Consider the following 20,573-nt stretch of genomic DNA (forward strand, 5'->3'; position numbering starts at 1 on the left):
GAAAGAATGAATGCATTTATATTTGTATGGTAAAAGGTATTTTAGGTTTCTGTTTTCGGAAGTGTAAAGAGAAATGTGTGTATGGATGTGAATAATGAAAATATTGGACTGTGCTGGATGTAGTACAATGGCACTCCACATTCACTCAACTTTCTTCTAATGTGGCTTCCAATACTGCAAAGGTTGGACAACTGAAACTCCATTTTTTAGGTTCCCTTGAAGCTAAGGTTGGGGATGAGAATTAGGTTCTATATTTTAGATAGAATTGCTTGAGATATAGAAGACAGAAGTCTCCTTGTTGTTTTGGGTATTGTTTCTGCCATGAACCACTGTATACTTCTTCTTGGATTTTTCTAAAACAACATTCTAACCACTGACTTCTAGAGAAGGGGTCAGCAAATATTTTGTGTAAAGGGCCAGAAAGTATACATGTTAGGCCTTGTGGAACAAGAGGCTACATATGGAGCTCTGTCACAACTATTTGACCCTGCTGTTATAGTGGAAGTAGCTACAAACAACAAACAAATTAGTTTGGCTGTGTTCACAGGTTACACGAAAGATGGTGATCTAGATTTGGCTCAGGAACCAAACCTTTTTTCTAGGGCATAGCTTTGAGTGGAAGGTACAAAACAACACTGGGGGTCCAATTCAATATTTCATTTTCTAGTCACTAATTTATGGGTTTCCTAAGGTAGTTATGGAGGTTCTAGCTTCTTCTCTGGATCACAGTTTCAGAGATGGCCTCCTATTTCTCCATCATCCGCATTCTAGTAAGGATTGTAGTTGCTTGGTGGGCCAATTGAACAGCATTTCTCTGGGAGCTGTTCTTGGATGTCCAAGCTAAAGCCATCTCTTCCAACCCAATTTATTTGTAATCACTCAACTTCTTACATTAAACTCACATGTGTCTAAAATGCCTAGAGTGGTTTTTGTTTCCTGCAACTCAAAACTGCCTGATCCTGACTTATCTGTATATAGTATAGTGAGACCATAACTCTCATTAGGTAACATTCTGGGAAATTGGAGCAAAGGCTAAGTGAATTCTGGGATAGTTGGTTGGTTGCCTCACTAGCACGAATAATACTGTAAACAGTGCATATGTGGTCCCTAAGCAAAAAAATTGGCAAGGAAGGTATAAGATCTGACCTTCCCTCAACAAAACCACACTGGAGTATGATTAGGTATCACACATTGAACACATGAAACTTTGCTTCTGTATGGACAAAAAAGCTATTAGCACCCAAGTGGAGAGCAAATGGTAGAGGAGGTAGTCTACTTTGTCTTTTGGAAAATTTCAGGCCTGAATTGGTGGCTGTGATTCAAAATTAGTAAAGAGAAAATAGTTTATAGTTATGTGAAAAATAGTAACGACTGAAAGGTAGATGTAGTTTTGAATATTCCTTTCCATTAGAGAATTGAAATTGTTGGAAGGCATTTGATTGATGTGTTTAAGATGATACTAAACAGAAGTAGAAAACCAGTGTTGAGAGCAAGAAGTAGTGAAGGCAAGGATGCAAAGGGAGATGGCAGAAGTGAGAAAGATATGAATAGACATACCCAAAGCAATCAGAAAACAAAAATAAATATACAAGAAGGAGAATATTAAAAACTTGCAAAATACCAAATCAGTGATTATGAAATATTTTCTTCATAATGTAGAAGAAAAAGAAATCGTTGAAATTAGGAGAAAGAGGTGACATCTAGAAAGGAGATAAAAATAACTAAAAAATATACACATTCCAAAGGAAATTTGACAGAATGTAGACTCATTAAAATATAAACTTTGAAAGTAAAAATAAATGCAAAATCTCTAAGGGGAATATTCAAAATAGTCTAGTAACCTGTATGGCAAGAAAGCAACAAACAAGAATGGATGCTGGCACTGACTTGGTATGACCTTACTCATGAGTATTGCCTGAATATCACCCCTAGTTATCACGAAAGTATATTTATCTTCATCTTTGCGTGAATTCACTGAAAGGCATTTTCAGGTGTACAAGGTATCAGAACATATATTGCTCAGAACATGCTCTTACCAGGAAAACTACTTGAAAGTGCTCCCAACCAACAAAAATGAATTACAATAAAAATCTATTGGTCGTAATTGAAATCAATTAAATATAGGGATGTAAGTATTAATACTTCTATAAATGTAGTTAAAACAAATGCAATCACAAAAACTATCCTTTTTAAAATTTAGGTCAAACTTATGTATGTGCAAGTGCACAAATCTTAACTTTATAGTTTTATGTATATGTGTATACATCTGTGAGACCACTAACTATATCAAGATTTAGAATATTATCAGCACCTCCAGTATATCTCTCATGCTTACTCCCAGTCAGTGGTACCCTTGCCCAAGGTAACCAATATTCTGCCCTTTATCTTGAGATTAATTTTGCCTGATTTTGCCCTTTCGTGTCAAATTATGTCTGAAACATTCATCCATGTTGTTGCATGTGGTAATTCTTCTTTTAAGTTTCTGTACAGTATACTGTTAAGGCTATATAAAAAGTAGTGGAATTACTAGGTCAGGTTATACCTATGATCAGCTTTTACAGATATTGCCAGTTTTCCATTGTGTATGTACTTCCTCTCCTACTAGCAAAGGTATAGGAATTACAGGTTGTCTACCTTCTCTCTAACATTCAAGGTTCTAGTCTGCATGAAGAATGCCATGTAATTCCAGATGATGAAAAATGTTGACCTTCTTTGCAGGTACTTACTTATTTATTATTCAGATATACACATTTATGAAGTCTTTAGCCTATTTTTCAATTGGGTTATATTTTTCTTACAGATTTGAAGAAGGTCTGGATACAAGTCCTTTATCAGATATATTTAATAGCAATATCTTCTTCCAGCATATGACTTTGGTTTTCAGTCTCTTAATAGTGTCTTCTAAAGACAGAAGTTCTTAATTAAATGAAGTTCAGTCTCTTAGTTTTTTGTTTTTTCTTTTTTTTGTATGCTGAATGGCAGGGGTTGCATTTCATTCTTTTTCCATGTGAGTATCCTGCTAGTGGAGCACCATGTGTTGAATTTTTGTTTGTTTGTTTTCTTTCTTTGTTTGCTTCTTTGTGTTTTGGGAAATATATGGGCCGGGAATCGAACCTGGGTCTCCCACATGGCAGGCGAGAATTCCACCACTGAACTACCCTTGCACCACTCAGTCTATCAGTTTTTAATTTTATGATTTTTGCTTTGTGTTTATATGGAAATCTTTGCATACATAAATGTCACTTGATTATTCACCTATGTTTCCTTCTAAAAGTTTTTTTGTGTGTTTATGACTAGGACTATGGTCTACCCTGATTAATTATTGTTTATACTATAAGGTGAGCATCAGAATTCATTTTTTTCATGTGTATATACAGTTGATCCAGCACCACTTATTGAAAAAAAAAACCACGTTGTTTTCCTTCTAATTTGCATTGTCATCCTTGTTATATGTTAGGTTGATTTTATTTGTTTGTGGATTCTCTATTCTACTTTATTGGTCTATTTTCTATCCTTGTGCAACACCACAATGTCTTAGTTACTGTAGCTTTATCTTAAGTCATGATTTCTGGAATTGTAATTTCTCTACCTGTGTTTTTCTAATTCAAGTCTGCCTTCACTCCTTCTTACTTTGGCTTCTTTGCATTTCCATATAAATTTTAGAATCACCTTGAGAACTTTTATATATAGATATACCCTAACCTGCTGGGAATTTAATTGCAATGGCATTGAATCTACATAGCAATTTGGGGAGAATTGACATCATTCTTAAAGGGGCTCACAGCAGAGTTCTTTGTAGACCTTCTATAGGCAGCAAAGGATGGGCACAGCTTTCCGAGATTTCTAGAATGTCCTCCAGAACTTACTTTAAAAAAATAAAGCTTGTCTAAAATCATGTGACATGACTCTCCTTTCAAGTCTATCTTTCCCTTTTAAAATTCTGAAGTAAGACAAAGCACTTGAAATTGCCTTTGTCAAGACTGAAGCCAATAGGGTGGGGAATAATTCTTTTTCCACAGGGAGAGACAGTGAATTCTTGTAAAAATAACACAATCTACCATATTTAGTCTAAAAGGCTCATTACTGTCCCTACCATCTCCACCCTGGACAGAGGGTCATCTATACAAATCAAAGGCTAGAAACAGCTCAAGAAAGCTTGTAGAAATTGCATTTTAGCAGTGGCAGGTTACATTTATAAAGGTTGAAATTGGTTTGTCACAGCCTGAAAGGAAAAGTGTAGTAAAAAATGAAGTGAAATGACACACCTGTTGATGTATATAAACAGCATTTTTAATGCTAAAATTAGAAATACCATAAAATAATGTGTGAGCTTTCTATTTTATTTTAATCCCCTGTAAGATTTAGTGCCAGATGTAGTTTCTGGCTCACAGCCAGATAGTTTAAGTGTTACTTATTTGCAGTGATTTTCCTGGGAGGCTAGATAAATGAAAAACTGCTTCTCTTCTAGGGAGTTAGAGACATTCACTGGGCTCTGGAGTCAGAAGAAGCATTCATTGTAAAGGCATCCATGGACTGAAGCACAGTTGTGGGTTGGGGACGTGGGATTGCCTTATTTTTAGTGAACAAAGATGATTTTGCTGATAGATGCACACTTCGGAATGGTTACAGGATTTACAGAAAATAAGCAGTACTTTCAAGGTATTTTTTGAAGTCACTGAGTGACTGCGTTTTTATTTGCTTAGAAAGATATTCTGGGCTTTTGAAAGTCAAAATAAGTAACTTCTCTCTTTAAGGATTATAAATAATAACACAGGGAAAATGTTGACTGATACACTTTTTGTTCTTCAAAAGAACCTGAGACTAGTAGCATTCTATATAATTGTACAGATTTATTGGCTGCTTCTCCTAGTAAATGCTTACTTTGAACTTTCTACTTTGTTGTCTTTTAAGTATAAATTTCTGTTGTAGTTGCTGAAATTCCCACAGTTACATTAATTGACGGTATCTGAGTTCAGTTTGCAAGTAAATAAACAATCTCAAACAAGGATCATTTCCACTTGACTGAGAAGAAGAGGTGAAATTAAAATCTCCATGTGTAATGACACTTATAAACAACATTTGTAAATGAAATATCCTAGCCACTGAGGATGGTGGTTAGTGGAAGAAGCAGTATGATTTAAAAACTAGAAAAATTATTGTTTTCATTAATACCTTGATGAAAATAAAATAATTTTTGTTATTGTTCATCTCAGTATGACCCCCAGATACCACCCTGCTCTGTAATAATTGCTGATGGAAACTGGTGAGTTGGAGAATTTATTTTCTAATCTTTTGATTTCAGTAATCAAATAGTTTGGCTCTCTGTCTAAAATTCCAAATTCCACAGCAGATATTTGCCTTCTTATATTTGATATGTAAACCAAGTCAGCACCTATGATTGCTATTAAATATAGAGAGATTTAGCTTCAAGCTCCTTCTTTCTGTGATCTTTGCTATGACCCCTCCTCACTCCCTCCTCCCATACAAACAAAGGCTTGCATACTACATCTGCCATCCCATTTGTCATAACTTTCTAGAGATTGCTAGTTCTCTCCAATATCCATTTTCAACCATTCTTCCTCAGTTGGGTAGGCAATGAGATCGAGTTGCAAAATGTGCAACACTTACAAGCCTAGCTTCTGGAATCTCTTTTTAGATTCCCCTTCTCTCGCTCTTCCCTTCTCTGTTAGCAAGATGCAAACCATCCAAGGGAAGACTAATAAGCCCTGGGTGATAGCAGAGTCATGAGATGAAAGGAACCCAGATACCAGAATGACTATACAGAACAGAGCAAACCTCTTTCTCACTCCATGTGCTCCAACCAACATCTATCTATATTGGACTATGATAGGAGTAAAATACAATTATTTATTTTAGCAAGCTGTTCTAGTTTGCTAGCTGCCAGAATGCAATATACCTGGAATGAAATGGCTTTTAAAAGGGGAAATTTATTAAGTTGCTAGTTTACAGTCTAAGGCTGAGAAAATGTCCCAATTAAAACAAGTCTATAGAAATGTCCAATCAAAGGCATCCAGGGAAAAATACCTTGATTCAAGAAGGCCAATGAAGTTCAGGGATTCCCTCTCAAGTGAGAAGGCACATGGCGAACACAGTTAGGGCTTCTCTCTTAGCTGGAAGGGCACATGGTGAACATGGTATCATCTGCTAGCTTCTACTAGCTTTCTCTCCTGGCTTCCAGTTTCATGAAGCTTCCTGGGAGATGTTTTCCTTCTTTACTTCCAAAGCACTGACTAGTGGACTCTCTGCTTCGTGGTGCTGCAGCATTCTCTGCTCCCTCTGAATCTCTAGCTTTCTCCAAAATGTTTTCTCTTTGATAGGATTCCAGTAAACCAATCAAGACCCACCCAAATGGGTGGAGACATGCCTCCCCTAGTCCGGTTTAACAACCACTCTTGATTTGGTTACATGCCCAGGGAGATGATCTGATTACATACAGTATAGAGTAGGGATTATTCTGCCTTTATGAAATGGGACTTTGATTAAAACATGACTTTTCAAGGGTACATACATCCTTTCAAACCAACACATAAATCATCAGGATTTTGGCATTGTGTATAATAGCAGGTAGTGACAACTAGTATGTCTCTGATCATTTGTCTACTCTCCACTTATTCTTTAGGATAGGAATCAGCAAACTATTGTCAGCCAAATCTGGCCCACAGCCTGTTTTTGTTTATCCTGTGAGCTATAAATGCTTTTTTATACTTGAAAGGGTTTATTAGGAAAAGGAGGAGGAAGTGGTGGTAGACTGTAGTAGCAGCAGCAAAAGGAATTGCATGTGGCCTGCAAAACCTAAAGTATTTTCTGCCATTTATTTTACATAAAAAAGGTTGACCATACATGCCTCCAATATCCCTTGTAGAAGTTTCAGTGTGCTGGGACTATCTTTCAAGGGGACACCAATGTCTATGTCAAGAGTGCTGACTTTGCACAGAACCACAGCTTTCAATATCTAGGTACCAGAATAGTGCACAGTTGTTTGCAGCTGTACAAGGTGGATATGATAGTAGGGCATCCTCATTCAGTCACCTGCTTCACTTTTTCACCTAGGTCCTCAATGCCTCTTTGTGCCCAGACTCTCACAACTCGCCTTCAAGTAGGGCTCTACCTTTTGGTCCTTACTCTCCATAGGCTGAAAACCTGTCCCAAATACCTAGTGGAAACATAGCCTCCACTATCCCCTTCATGATTTTCATGCTTTCATTTCTCCCTCACTTCCCCCAAGCTTCTTCTCTTTTATCATAGCTGTGCTGGTTTGAAACTGTTACGTACTCCAGAAAAGTCATGTTCTTTTAATCCTAAATCCAATCTTGTGGGGCAACCATGTTCTTTTAATCCTGATCCAGTATTGTAGGGTGGGACCTCTTGATTAGGTTGCTTCCATAGAGATGTGACACACTCAATTGTAGGTGTGACCTTTTGATTAGATAGAGATGTGACTATGCCCATTTAAGGTGGGTCTTGATTAGTTTATTGGAGTCCTTTAAAAAGGGAAGGATTTTGGAGAAAGCCTAGATGCAGACATTTGGAGACGGTTGGAGACAGGCAGAAGCCCAGAGAGGAGGCCGCTAGAACCAGGAGCTGAAGGCAACAAAACCAGGGAGCAAAGGGCCAGAAGATTTCACCATGTGCCTTCCCATGTGACAGAGAAACCCCGGACAGGAATCGGCCTTTCTTATGTGAAGGTATCCCCTTTTTGATTCCTTAATTTGGACATTTTCATGGCCTTAGAACTGTTAACATATAACTTAATAAATCCCCTCTAAAAAGCCGATCCATTTCTGGTATACTGTATTCTATTAACACTATCAAACCCAAACAATAGTAAACCCTGTCCCTCCCAAAACTCTCATGGACACAAACACATGCATGCAGTCTGATACCTGTTGTGTATATAGGAAGTGTGTATGTGTGGTGTGTAGGGTGTTGTCTATATTAACAAGTGGCTAGCTAAAAATGTCCTCTTATTCTTGCAATTGTACAGGGCTGATCATCTGAGAAAATTATTTAAGGCTTCAAGAGACTACTGAAGAAGATATTTCTGGGAAACATTTTGGAAGTGGGAATTTGCCTTCTCTGGAATTGTAAAAAAAAAAAGTAATTACTTGGTCAAATATATTAAAGAACATTCTAAAAGTCAAAATCTCTGATAGTGGGAAAAAGAGCAAATAACATGGCATCCCTTGGCTCAAAAGCACACCTCGGTTATCATAGCCCTTGAACCTCAAAGCCTAAGGGATGGATTTTATAATGACAGTATCTGATTCACGACATCCTTCCAAACACTACCAAATTAGCAATAGAACTATCATGTAATCTAAAAGACAATTTACAATCAATAAATAACTTTAAAGTCTCTTTTAATTCTAATTTATCTTAGAATACCTAAATTAGCATTTCATTAGAATAATATTAAAAGGAAAAATAGTATCAAGAAATGGCTGATTGGGTGGGCCACGGTGGCTCAGTAGGCAGAGTAGTCACCTATCATGCCGGAGACATGGGTACGTGGGTTCAATTCCTGGTGCCTGCCCATGTGAAAAAAAAAAAAAAAAAAAAGAAATGGCTGATTGCCCAAGCATAATTCCAGACTTGCTGGCACCTGCTGATCATGCATTTATGTGATATTAAAAAATATTTTGTTGAAGAAAATAAAGCATATCTGTGCTAAGGAACACAGAACTTTTAATGAGGTTATGTTGGGAAAATGTCCAAGGGGAATTAGATTTTAAATCCTGAATTTGACAGGATATTTAAAAAAGGTCAAGTGTTAATATGCCTAAAAGTTCTTTTAAACTTATATATCTGAATCAGAATAAATCGCCTACTTCTCCAAAATAAATGGACCACTGAATGCGATGGTCAGCTCTCTGCTACATCCCTTGTGGAGTCAAGGAGTCTTTGTTCATGGAAGAGCATGTGGACGAAAAAATCCTCTTGCCAAGCTCACTCCACTGACATCCAGGGAATTAAAATTGACGGGTCTCCTGATGTCAGTCCATCTTCTCCAACAATCTTCTTATCCATTTTAATTCCCTGATGGATTGACTGGATGAACAAATTCACAGTATGTTGGCATCAAACACTAATATTTTTATGCAGTGTCAAATTCAATAGCTTTGGCTTTTGGTAAGGCTTGCCCTCTTGGAGAAAAAAATGTCGAAACCTTTTGTAAAGTCTTATGATTATTCCTACTCTTTTAACATTGTTTTAAACAGAATGTTTGAAGATCAAAAAATTGGCAGAACTGTTCAGCTTTTAAGTCATTGATTTAAACAGGAAGCAACATGGCATATAAGATCTTTCTGTGTTTCTGGGGATAATGGTGTTGTTTCCAAGCAGACAAGAGTCTGAAGGTTTATAGTAGGACATTTTGAATTTGTTCTTTCCCTAAAGGAAAAACATTTATTTTTATAGAAAATGTATTATTTTAATCATTCTGGGAATGATTGGCAAATTGAAACAAATTTCAATTCAGAGAAGATCTAAGGTTAAGCTTCTAAAACAGATTGGCGTCAAAGACTACACCATGGGCAGGGTTAATGTTTCTTGTACAAATTCAAAACTAGATCCAGCCATATGGCTTCTATAGGAGGGCACTTTGCCTGAATGAGCAACTCTGTACTCTTGAAATGACGCACTACTGCTAGTTTTTACAGACCATTCCCATCTTTGTTTGTATGTCCCAAAAGGAAGTTGGTAAAATTTTCTCTTGTTGTATTATTTCCTGCTTTTCCCAATCACCTTCTTATTTTAACCTGCAACAATAGAACCCTTAGGAAAACTGCAGTGTTTCTGCCCACTCAAGACTCTCGTCTTTGAATTTTGCAGGTTTAAATCTGACATTCACTGGTGCTAATTCTGATTTGATCTTGAAGTGATATTCCCTAAAACAGAGGTTATTTTCTTCCATAATATTTAGATTATCTACATATTTTTAGAATTGTGTTATAAAAGTTCATAACTTACTGCTATCTGAGGTTGTATTTTATTTTCCCCTGTATTACCTCATAACTTATTTGAATAATTGACAGTTTTTCATAAAACTTAGATCTTTTGTTTTATGTTTGTTTCCTTATGTTCTAAATATTATTATGCATTGCAGTATGGTTATAAATACCAACTCCTTTAGAACAATCATTTAATAATAATAATTATTATACAATGTTAATTAATTAATAATTAATAATAATAATCTTGAATAATAATCTGGAAAAATGATACTTAATACAATTTCATATCAATAAATACTTTAGTTTTTATATTCTTCTGAAAAATAGTAATGCTACTTTTGTATGAATGCCAATGAAAATGGAAAGCTTTCTTTTACTCATGTCCTGAAGAAGGAAAGAATTACCTAGAATATTTTGTTGCAAATTCTTAAATTTAAAATAACTAAACTGTCTAAACCATAGATAATAATATCATCAAATATTTCTTTAAATCTGAGATGATCTCCCATCTTAAATAAAATTATTTGAACCAAGCTAAATATAGATTTTTGGAAGATTTCCAACAAGGGCATTTGACAGTTTGGATAGGAATGAACAACAAAGACCATTAATCTTCCTGCTATAAGAAGAAATATCATAACCTTGTGATGTGTCTGAGATGATGGAAGACTAGGCTGATGAGAAAGCTGATGTGGCTGTTATGAGTTCAAGAACATTTTTCCAAGCAGAAATAATATATATATCATGTAGATAGGAAGGAGAGACTGAAACTCTCAGGGACGCTACTAAAGGCAGCTATTTTCTCCTAGTCTTGAGATATTCTGAGATAACTAAAACCTTACATTTATAAAGCAATCTAAAAAGATGCAATAGCCATACTGTTTTGGTTTCTTAATTGCTGCCAGAATACAACATACCAGAAATGTAACATCTTTTCAAAAGGGAATTTATTAAATTACAAGTTTACAGTTCTAAGGCCATAGAAATGTCCAAACTAAGGCATCCAGGTAAAGATACCTTGACTCAAGAAAGACTGGAGGGTCTGGGACACCTTTGTCAGCTGGGAAGGCCTGTGGCTGGTATCTGCTGGTCCTTTGGCTTCTGGTTTCAAATGGCTTCCCTGGAGATGTTTTCTTTCTGCATCTTCACATGTCTCTGGGTCAGCTCTCTGTCACTCTTTTTTTTTTTTTTTTTTTAATTTTTTTATTAATCAAAAAAAAGAAAAGAAATTAACACAACATTTAGAAATCATTCCATTCTACACATGCACTCAGTAATTCTTAGTATCATCACATAGATGTATGATCATCATTTCTTAGTACATTTGCATCGATTTAGGAAAAGAACTAGCAAAACAGCAGAAAAAGATATAGAATGTTAATATAGAGAAGAGAATTAAAATAATAATACTAATAATATATATATATAAAAAGGAAAAAGAAAAAACAAAAACAAAAGATACAAACACACAAACAAACAAACAAAAAACCATATTTCAGGTGCAGCTTCATTCAGTGTTCCAACCTAGTTACATTACACTTAGGTATTATTGTGCTGTCCATTTTTGAGTTTTTGTATCTAGTCCTGTTGCACAGTCTGTATCCCTTCAGCTCCAATTACCCATTATCTTACCCTGTTTCTAACTCCTGCTGGTCTCTGTTACCAATGATATAGTCCAAGCTGATTCTCGAATGTCGGTTCACATCAGTGGGACCATACAGTATTTGTCCTTTAGTTTTTGGCTAGACTCACTCAGCATAATGTTCTCTAGGTCCATCTATGTTATTACATGCTTCATAAGTTTAGTCTGTCTTAAAGCTGCATAATATTCCATCGTAGGTATACGCCACAGTTTGTTTAGCCACTCGTCTGTTGATGAACATTTTGGCTGTTTCCATCTCTTTGAAGTTGTAGATAATGCTGCTATAAACACTGGTGTGCAAATGTCCGTCTGTGTCTTTGCCCTTAAGTCCTTTGAGTAGATACCTAGCAGTGGTATTGCTGGGTCGTAATCCATTCTGCCATTCTATGTCTTTTGATTGGGAAATTCAGTCCATTAACTTTTAGTATTGTTACTGTTTGGATAATATTTTCCTCTACCATTTTGGCTTTTGTATTATATATATCATATCTGATTTTCCTTCTTTCTACACTTTACTCCATACCTCTCTCTTCTGTCTTTTCGTATCTGACTCTAGTGCTCCCTTTAGTATTTCTTGCAGAGTTGGTCTCTTGGTCACAAATTCTCTCAGTGACTTTTTGTCTATAAATGTTTTAATTTCTCCTTCATTTTTGAAGGACAATTTTGCTGGATATAGGAGTCTTGGTTGGCAGTTTTTCTCTTTTAGTGATTTAAATATATCATCCCACTGTCTTCTAGCTTCCATGGTTTCTGCTGAGAAATCTACACATAGTCTTATTGGGTTTCCCTTGTATGTGACAGATTGTTTTTCTCTTGCTGCTTTCAAGATCCTCTCTTTCTCTTTGACCTCTGACATTCTAACTAGTAAATGTCTTGGAGAACGCCTATTTGGGTCTATTCTCTTTGGGGTGCGCTGCACTTCTTGGATCTGTATATTTAGGTCTTTCATAAGAGTTGGGAAATTTTCAGTGATAATTTCTTCCATTAGTTTTTCTCCTCCTTTTCCCTTCTCTTCTCCTTCTGGGACACCCACAACACGTATATTTGTGCGCTTCATATTGTCATTCAGTTCCCTGATTCCCTGCTCAAGTTTTTCCATTCTTTTCCCTATAGTTTCTGTTTCTTTTTGGAATTCAGTTGTTCCATCCTCCAGTTCACTAATTGTAGCTTCTGTCTCTTTAGATCTACCATTGTAGGTATCCATTGTTTTTTCCATTTTTTCTTCTTTGTCCTTCACTCCCACAAGTTCTGTGATTTGTTTTTTCAGATTTTCTATTTCTTCTTTTTGTTCAGCCCATATCTTCTTCATGTCCTCCCTCAATTTATTGATTTGGTTTTTGAAGAGTTTTTCCATTTCTGTTCGTATATTCAGCATTAGTTGTCTCAGCTCCTGTATCTCATTTGAACTATTGGTTTGTTCCTTTGATTGGGCCATATCTTCAATTTTCCGAGCGTCATCCATTATTTTCTGCTGGTGTCTGGGCATTTGATCAGATCTCCCTGGGTGTGGGACCCAGCTGGTTGAAAGGTTTTTCTGTGGAATCTCTGGGCTCTGTTTTTCTTTTCCTGCCCAGTAGGTGGCGCTCGTGGCGGTCGTTTGTCTGCGGGGCAGTCGGCCCGGGAAACCGCACGTGGAGGCGGGGGTCGCTGGCCGTGGCTTGGGGGAGTGCCGGTCCAAATTGCCCAGCTGGCCCGAGACGCCAAGCATGACGGGAGGGCCCCGCTATCCAATGTTCCCAGTCAGACCGGGGAGCCACGTGCGTGGAGGGGACCCCAGACGCCAGCCACCCCAGCCGGGAAAACGTGCACCCCTTGGGTATCTCACAGCAGTGGATTCTCCCTACCCGTTCAGCTGTTCCAGAATGGGGTACGCTGTCTTTTTTGGTCTCTGTCGTGACTCCGGGAGCTGTTTTGTATTGTTTCTGTTTCTTTAGTTGCTTTTCTGGAGGAGGAACTAAGACCCGCGCGTCTTACTAAGCCGCCATCTTCTCCGGAAGTCTCTCTCTGTCACTCTTAAGCAACTATTTTCTCCCAAACATCTCCCCTTTAAAAGGACTCCAGTACACTAATTATAATCTAACTTGAATGAACAGAGTCACATTGCCATCTAATCAAAAGGTCACACCATGACTGGGCACATCACATCTCCATGGAAGTAATCTAATCAAGAGATAATGCCCACAATTGAGTGGGTCCATCTGCATAGAAACAATCTGATCAAAGGTTTCCACCGTACAATATTGGGTCAGGATTAAAGGACATGGTTTTTCTGGCGTATACACTTTCAAATCAGCTTACATACCTACCAAAACAAGTTTTCTATCACATTAAAAGAAAATTCCTGGTATATTGTAGGAAATGCATCCCCCCCCCCCCAAAATCATATTCACTAAAACAGGGTCATCAGGAGCTTTATGAGAGGTCATAGTAAATCTCAGGGCCAGAGATATTATAAACTAAAGGTAACTAAGGAAATTTAAATGCAAGTCAGAATTAAAGCAGTCAGATTCTGTGAAAAATAGTGGCTTATATTTCCTATAAGCAAATATTCGAATTCAGCAGTAAAGCAAATAAAATGAATTTAGATCTTTTTCATACTTTCTATTGATAGGTAGGGAGAAGACATTGGTGGATATGGTAAATTGAGTTATGTACCCCAGACAAAACATACTCTTAATTTTAATCCCATTTCAGTGGGTGTGAGCCCATTATAAATAGAACTTTTGAAGCTGTTATTTTTAATGAATGTATGTCCAACTAAATCAGGATGGGTGTTAATTATATTCTTGGAGGCCTTATAAGGAGAAAGTCATAGGAAGGAGACTGAAATCAACTGGAATCTGGAAGAGAAAGCAGAGAACTTTGCCATGTGACAGGAATGCCAAGGAACCTGAAGAATTGCTGGCCAGGATTGCCAGCCAGCAAGACTGCTCCCAACCCTGAGAGGAGACAAGCCTTCCAGCCTCCAGAACTGTCAATTCATAAATACCTGTCATTTCAGACAGTGTTTTGGTGAGTATTTGTCATATTAGCCTGGAAACCAAGACAGAGGGGAATGGGGAAAAATAGCCCATTTAAATCAGATATTCCTGGACATACAACATAAACACATCTTGATGATAAGATTCAGTGTTTGAAAGAGGAAAGGAAAAAAAAGATGGAAAGGACAGGTTGAATGCAAAGAAAGGAGGGAGAGGATAAAAGGAAAAGGAAAAGTGAAATATATAAACCAACATTTTCCGAGTACCTACTATGCTTTGGGTATTGTGAAAGGTACTTTCAAATATGTCACCTGATATAATTTTCCCAATAATTTTCTAAATAAATATTATTACCCCATTTATATAGATGAGGAAACTGAGATCCATCAAAAATTAACTAAAGGAAACCAAAGCCAAGATTCAAATTAATTTTTGACTGGAAAGCTCATTCATTTTCTAGTCTAACATAATATATCCTTTGGAAATCATAAAGATTAATCTTTTCATATTTAAATGATGGATCTTTGCCCAGTGAAGTAGAGTCAATTCATAGAGACATTAATTTTCAATTCAAAGCTTGAATCTCCAAAGGGATCTTGATATTTTTGGTTCCAAGCTGCAGTACACAAACAGGGTATTTTAACTGTGCAGACAGTAAAGTGTAAATCAGGGGAGGCAACCCAAGTACACTTCAAGTCCATCAATCTGTTGGAATATACTGAGTGGGAAATTCTTCTCTGACGGCTGCTGTTTTCTGAGGCAGCAATAGTGGTCTCTTGTGGGTACTGAATGGAGGAGGAATATTCTTATGGCAACAACACTCTCCTTCATAATTAACCTCTGGATTTCTGGACTAGATATAACTGGTTTTGTATCCTAGGATTTCAGCCATCCTACACTGCTTTTGCTCTTTGATTTCATCCCTGTACACAGTTCCCCTTCCCAGGCCTAGTTAGTAACCAGGCTTTCTTTTTGTTTTCCTCCCTTTATTTGAAGTCACTTTGAATGCTGCTTTGTCTCTTGCATCTTCCTATCATCGATTCCACTTTGGGTACATATAAGTTTTTGCTTCTTGCCTCATTTTTACTTTATTTCCTGCTGGGGTTTCTGGTTTGGGCCATAGTATCTCAAACAAAAACACTTTGGGATGAGGGCCTGAGATTTTACATCATTCTTTTCTCTTTGCATTCAGACTAAATCTATGGGGTCCTCACTCAAGTTGGAATACTGTGGTGACAATATGATGCACAACACAAGAACAACCTAATGCTAGAATATATCAAGTTAGTGATTCTTAGCATACTCTTTTCCTTTTATCCTTCTGCCACTCTAAGTAGGCTGTCAAAGTCACTTGGCAACTCTCCATGCTTGCTTAGGACATTTCATTGTTCCACCTTTCTAAAGCTATTTCATACCTTCCCCTCACTCCTTCAACTAGGTGTATGTCCTCCCTTTCCAGTCTTAACTGATGTCTTATGTTTTAGGTTTCTAGGCTGCTCAAGGCAGATACCATGAAATATGTTGGCTTAAACAATGGGAATTTATTAGCTTACAGTTTGAAGCCAGGAAAACGTCCAAATCAAGACATCATCAAGTGTTGCTTTCTTCCCAAAGATCAGCTGCCAGTGATCATCAGCTCCTCTGCCACATGGCAAGGCATATGGCTATGTCTGCTGGTATCTTCTTTTCTCCTCCGAGTTTCGTGGATTTCAGTTTTTTGCTTCTATGGCTTTCTCTGTCTGTATCCATTTAGTTTATATAATACTCCAGTAATAGTATTAAGACCCATCCTGAATGAGGTGGGTCACATCTTAACTGAATTAGTCTCATCATTAGGTCCTACTTATGATGGGTCCACACCCACGGGAATGGCTTAGCTTTAAAAACATGATTTTCTGGGGTACATACAGCTTCAAACCACCACACCTTAATTCCTTCAGAGAAAAATAGAAGAAATCAGAAGGGGAAATTCTACACACTCCCAACACTACCTCTATAAACCTACTGGTAAAATTGCCTTTTTTCCTGTTTTTATGCAGGTAATATCATGATCCTCTCTAAGGTCAGTCCCTCCATCTATACAGTAGCCCAATCTTTCAAGCTTAGTCAAAGATATTAATCCAGCAACTGTTTCCTCCCCATGGCATCATTAGTTTCCCCACTTTACTGGATGTTTCCCAACATTATACCAATAAGCTATAATATCTCTAGCTATAATATCTCTAACCTATTCCTCTCTTGCTGCTGCCCAATTAATTTCCCACTATTATTTCTAATAAATTTTAAAACTTCTTTTAAAAATGTCTACACTTGCTGTCTCTACTCCCCTTTTATAATCTTCTCTTCACCCTTCTCCAGTCAGGTTTTTAATTCACAGAAACAGTTCTTGTCAAGGTCTCCAATGACCTGTAATTTGACAAGTACAATGGTCAATTCTCTGTCCTCATCTAATATTTAATAAATTAAATCCTTCCCCATCCTGGTTTTCTTCTCTTGACTTCTGGGATATTACTCTCTTTTTCTTAGTGCACCTCTTTCCTCACTAGCTACCCTTTCTTGGTCTCCTTTGCTGGTTCTGCCTCATCTCCCTGAACTCTAAATAAGAGTGCTAAGACCTCTTCCCTCACTTCCTAGGTGAATTCAACCAGTTTCATGGCTTTCAATATACTGTCACTTCAAAAATTTAAACCTCTAGCCAAGGTGGCTCCTCTGAACTCCAGGCTTTCATATTCTAAGATGTCTATGTGACATTTTCACTTGCGTGTCTAAACTTAATATGTCCTAATAATACTAAATTCCCACACACCTGAATCTGCTCCTCCTGCAGTCTACACCCCATCTCAGTAAATGCCAATTCCATTCTTCTTTTGATTAGGCCCAAATCTTTATCCTTCCTTTTCTCTCACAACTCATATACAATCCATTGACTAATTCGATTGGATCTAGTTCAGAATATATCTAGAATCGGACCACTTCTCATAAACTCCTTTATCACCCCTTGGTTAGTTTGTAAGCTGCCAGAATGTGGTATTACCAGAAGCATAATGGCTTTTGAAAAGGGGAATTTATTGAGTTGGAAGTTTACACTTCTGTCATGGTCAGGTTCATGTGTCAACTTAACTAAGTGGTGGTACCTGTTTGTCTGGTTGGGCAAGTGCTGGCTTGTCTGTTACGATAAGGACATTTCATAGAATTAAATCATGATCATGTCAGCTGCATTCACAGCTGATTCCATTTGTGGTCAGCCAAAGGGGAGTGTCTTCTGCAATGAGTGATGCTTAATCTAATCACCAAAAGCCTTTTAAGGAGGATTCAGAAGAGACAGACGCACTTCCTGCTTTGGCTGGTGAGCCTCTCCTGTAGAGTTCGTCCAGAACTTCCATTGGAATCGTTGGCTTCACAACCTGCCCTGCAGACTTTGGACTCTGCATTCCCATGGTCATGTGAAGCACTTTATAAATTTTATATTTGCAAGTGTTCCCTGTTGATTCTGTTTCTCTAGAGAACCCTAACTGATACGTCTTGGTACCAGGAGTGGGGTGGTTCTTAAGAAACAAAATCTTAAAAATGGGTTTTTATGAATGGTTTTCTACTCTGAGTGGACTCAAAGGCATTAAGGATTCTGATTCCCATAATCAGAATGACACTCCCAATCCATGGAGTGAGTTGGCAAAAGAGATAGGCAAAATATCACCATTCAGTTCTCCTAATGCTTCACTTCTACGTAGCCAAGCTCTGGGGGATAATGTTTTGACACCTTTACAGAGTTTTGTAGAAATAAGAGCATACAGATGTTGGTTGGTTGTTGTTAGATACACTGGCTACATTAAGGGGTGAAAGGGATGGGCTTAAGGCTTCAAATGAGAACCTTAAGCATTGTCTGAAAGATGCAGATGTTTCTATGAGTATCCTGCAGGAAAATCTTATTTCCTGTAGCCGTAGACTTGAGATCTCTGAAAATAAGACTCAGAATCTTATTGTTAGAGTAGCAACTTTACAATGTAAACTGAAATCTCAATGTTGCATGGTATCTGCCATTAAAGTGAGGGCATTGATTGGAAAGGAGTGGGACCCTGAAAAATGGGATGGTGACATATGGATTGATAATGATGTTGGGGGTGAGCTTGAAGCCCTAGATCATGTTGAGTCTTCTCTAGATAACCCTGTAATAGTTTGCCCTGAGGACATAACCACCCTACCTTCAGCCTGCCATGAGGAGTTGGCCACCCAACCTCCTCCTAAGGAATTAGCCCCAGAGTGATTAACCCTGTTTCACCAGATGAAACTGCAAATGAAAGCCCTGAAGCAAATGGCTTGGAAGATATTTCTAATTCTTTTCATGACCCACCCCACCACCCCTCATTTCTTCCAGACCTATAACTAGACTAAAGTCCCTACAGGTCCCTAAGGGTGAGGTACAAAGTACCACACATGAGGAGGTACATTATACTCCGAAAGAACTGTGTGAGTTTTCCAATTTATATAGTCAGAAATCAGGGGAATATGTGTGGCAATGGATTTTAAGGGCGTGGGATAATGGTGGGAGGAATATAAGGCTGGGTCAGGCTGAATTTATTGATATGGGCCCACTAAGCAGAGATTCTGTATTCAATGTCATAGCTCAAGGGGTTAGAAAAGGCATTAACAGTTTGTTTGGATGATTGGTTGAAACATGGATCAAAAGGTGGCTGACATTACCTGAGGTTGAAATGCCAGAACTACCCTGGTATAATTGTAGATGAGGGGATCCAGAGGCTTAGAGAGATTGGAATGTTAGAGTGGATTTATCATGCAAACCCTGCTCTTACACCCCAGGAATGTCCGGAGGATGCACCTTTTACCAGAACAGTGAGATATAAATTTGTGAGACTAGCACCATCATCCCTAAAGAGCTCTGTGGTTGCACTTCTCTGTAGGTCAGATTACTAAGGAACTGCTGTCCCTGAGTTGGAATCCTTAAACACAGTGGGGATGACGGGATCCTGAGTTGACAGAAGCCAGGTGGCAGCACTTAATCACCAAAGACAGGGTAGATGTGGCTATTATAATAGACAGCAAATTCAAAGCAGACATCAAAATTATACGACCTGCAGAGATTTGTGGCATTGGCTAGTAAATCATGGGGTACCTAGAAATGCAATAGAAGGGCAGTTTACTAAATTCTTGTTTGAGCTGCATAAACAAAAGAGTTCTAGGTCAAGTGAACAGAAGTCTAACCTGAATTACAAAAACACAGAGTCATGGCCCCTTAATCAATTTGCAGACTTGAAACAGTTTACAGACTCACAGCCCCTTGAATGAAAGTGAGACCAGGTCCCTTTGGGGGAGAACTCTGTTATACTGCCACAAATTTATGCTGTTAGTCTTCCTCCAAGCCTTCCCCAAGGAGACTAATGACCTTTTACCAGGGTAACTGTGCATTGGGGAAAAGGAAATGATCAGATATTTCTGGGATTATTAGACACTGGTTCAGAAGTGACATTAATTCCAGGGTACCCATCATGTCACTCTGGTCCACCAGTCAGAGTTGGGGCTTATGGAAGCCAGGTGATCAATGGAGTTTTAGCTCAGGTCCATCCCACAGTGGGTCCAGTGAGGTTCTGGACCCATTTTGTAGTTATTTCCTCAGTTCCAGAATGTATAATTGATATAGATATACTGAGCAACTGGCAGAATCCCCACATTGGCTCTCTAACTCGTGCAGTGAGGGCTATTATGGTGGGAAAGGCCATGTGGAAGCCACTAGAACTGCCCCTACCAAGCAAAATAGTAAATCAGAAGCAATACTGGATTTCTAGAGGGATTGCAGATTACTGTCACTCTTAAGGACTTGAAGGATTCAGGGGTGGTGATTCACACCACATCACCATTTAACTCTCCTATTTGGCCTGTGCAGGAAACAGATGGGTCTTGGAGGATGATAGTGGATTATCATAAGCTCATCCAGGTGGTAACTCCAATTGCAGCTGCTGTTCC

At 38.0% G+C, this 20,573-nt stretch overlaps 1 long non-coding RNA gene across 3 annotated transcripts in view; it reads left to right on the forward strand.

The window, feature by feature from the left end:
• Positions 1-8,339, forward strand: part of LOC143689895 (uncharacterized) — a 59,796-nt gene extending 51,457 nt beyond the window's left edge. For 2 of the 3 annotated variants that reach the window (XR_013178956.1, XR_013178957.1), the window contains 3 exons: positions 2,654-2,718; positions 5,214-5,263; positions 8,006-8,339. This is a non-coding gene — a long non-coding RNA (uncharacterized LOC143689895). The remainder of the gene's footprint in view (positions 1-2,653; positions 2,719-5,213; positions 5,264-8,005) is intronic. The other variant, XR_013178958.1, reaches the window with a different exon arrangement.
• Positions 8,340-20,573: the final 12,234 nt, after the last annotated feature.

This window comes from Tamandua tetradactyla, chromosome 7, assembly GCF_023851605.1.
Source record: "Tamandua tetradactyla isolate mTamTet1 chromosome 7, mTamTet1.pri, whole genome shotgun sequence".
In the NCBI taxonomy this organism is placed as follows: domain Eukaryota; kingdom Metazoa; phylum Chordata; class Mammalia; order Pilosa; family Myrmecophagidae; genus Tamandua; species Tamandua tetradactyla.